This window comes from Polyodon spathula, chromosome 32 (genome assembly GCF_017654505.1).
Source record: "Polyodon spathula isolate WHYD16114869_AA chromosome 32, ASM1765450v1, whole genome shotgun sequence".
Lineage (NCBI taxonomy): Eukaryota > Metazoa > Chordata > Actinopteri > Acipenseriformes > Polyodontidae > Polyodon > Polyodon spathula.
Genome location: NC_054565.1, coordinates 477,632 through 479,520, shown reverse-complemented (window position 1 = coordinate 479,520; position 1,889 = coordinate 477,632). Strand labels below are relative to the sequence as shown.

The 1,889-nt window shown below is 37.0% G+C and overlaps 1 non-coding gene across 1 annotated transcript; it reads left to right on the top strand.

The window, feature by feature from the left end:
• Positions 1-72, top strand: trnat-cgu. Its single transcript has one exon. It is a non-coding gene; the product is annotated as a tRNA-Thr (tRNA).
• The last annotated feature ends 1,817 nt before the right edge of the window (positions 73-1,889 follow it).

The following is a 1,889-nucleotide window of genomic DNA, read 5'->3' as shown; positions in this document are numbered from 1 at the left end:
GGTGCGGTGGCCAAGAGGTAAGGCGTCGGTCTCGTAAACCGAAGATCATGGGTTCAAACCCCATCCGTACCTTGTTTTTGTCTTTGAAATGCTGTCACTGCATTTTTCCTTCACTTACAACGTGACTTTTAGAAACCAATTGTGTCGTAATTGTGAGGACTGCCTGTACATAATAATAAGAAAATACTTCCTATTTTTTAAAGAAATTTAACAAAATACAAAATATAGTATTCTGAAAACAAGGACACCAATTCCAAGATGACACTGTAACAAATAGATTTGTAGTGCATTTCAATAGGAAGAGAGTCAAATACAGGTAAGAAAAACCTGGTCCTGTGGGAGCATCCCACTGAAAAACGCTTGGTCCTTAAAGAGTTCAGCAAAAGGTTGGTTGCTTCAGCCAACACTAGAAAAGTTGTTGTTATTTTTCTTTTTCAATATATTAAATTGAAAGCCACAGCTTGCCTTATCAGACGACTTTGACATATTATTTAAGAAACGCCATGCTTTGTAGTCTTAAGACAGTCATCATTTTTATGTTACGTTTTCTTCATGGTAACACTGAGGATGTTTTCCAAGTCAGTTTCTATAATATAAGGGGACACTCAGATTTTTTAAATGTACAAAGTTTGTTAATATAATTTTTTGTTAAATGTTTCCATTAAGATTTACTCATAGCAGGGCATAGATTTGATAATATACTGTGCTAACGTAAGTACCAGTTCTTTTGGATCAAACTATGATTACTGAGAGGCTTGTTGATTGCGTGTCATGTAAGGTGCATGTATGCCACTGAAATAAATTAGAATGAGCAAGTCAACTGTCCAGTCGTGTTTACACACTCACTGTTTAAGCACACCAAACTGACCAATTAAATCATGTAAATATTTTCTGCCAGAGATATAGCCATTACGATTGGTACAATGGTAAGGGAGGTGGGTTTACTGTAAAGGCTGACAAAATTAAGAAAAAGCCAATTAAGTGCAAAACCAGTTAAAAAGCATGCCTCAACACACTGTCGTGGGAATAAACCAGTTAAAAAGCATGGATCAGAATAAACCAGTTAAAAAGCATGGATCAGCACACCGTCGTGGGAATAAACCAGTTAAAAAGCATGGATCAACACACCGTCGTGGGAATAAACCAGTTAAAAAGCATGGATCAACACACCGTCGTGGGAATAAACCAGTTAAAAAGCATGGATCAACACACCGTCGTGGGAATAAACCAGTTAAAAAGCATGGATCAACACACCGTCGTGGGAATAAACCAGTTAAAAAGCATGGATCAACACACTGTCGTGGAAATAAACCAGTTAAAAAGCATGGATCAACACACTGTCGTGGAAATGCTAATAAAGGAGGAGAGACTGCGAGTTCTAAACACACAGGCCTTTATTTCTTAAATTTGCAAACTGAGAACACTCACGATAATCATCAAGTAGTGTTTCTAGTATAACAGTTTCTTATATACCTTAAAACTGTGAGCAAGGCAGAGGGTTAGCCAATGATGATTAAGATATTAGCATATAAGGGAAACAATTTATAACTATGCATATGTAGTATATAGCTAAGCAAGGAAATAACAGAATGGCTGTTTTGTGTGTATAGTTAAAAAAAACACGTCTGGCTCATCCTATTATCCATTGTTTCACAGCTGCAGCTGCAGTGTAGGCAAAACTTTATCTTAAGCAAAGCATACAAGGTTATGCGAGCAAGATTGTAGGAGTGCAAGATGCCAGTACTTAGAAAGTAATCCTATTTTCTATGATATTTCTATTACAACACTCCTAGCGGGTACGTTAAGCGAAAGCAAAAAAAAAGGAGAAAGACGCGAGTGAGGCAGCTCTTTCACAAAGTGTACCTTCTATCGACAGCTTTTTTAAAAAG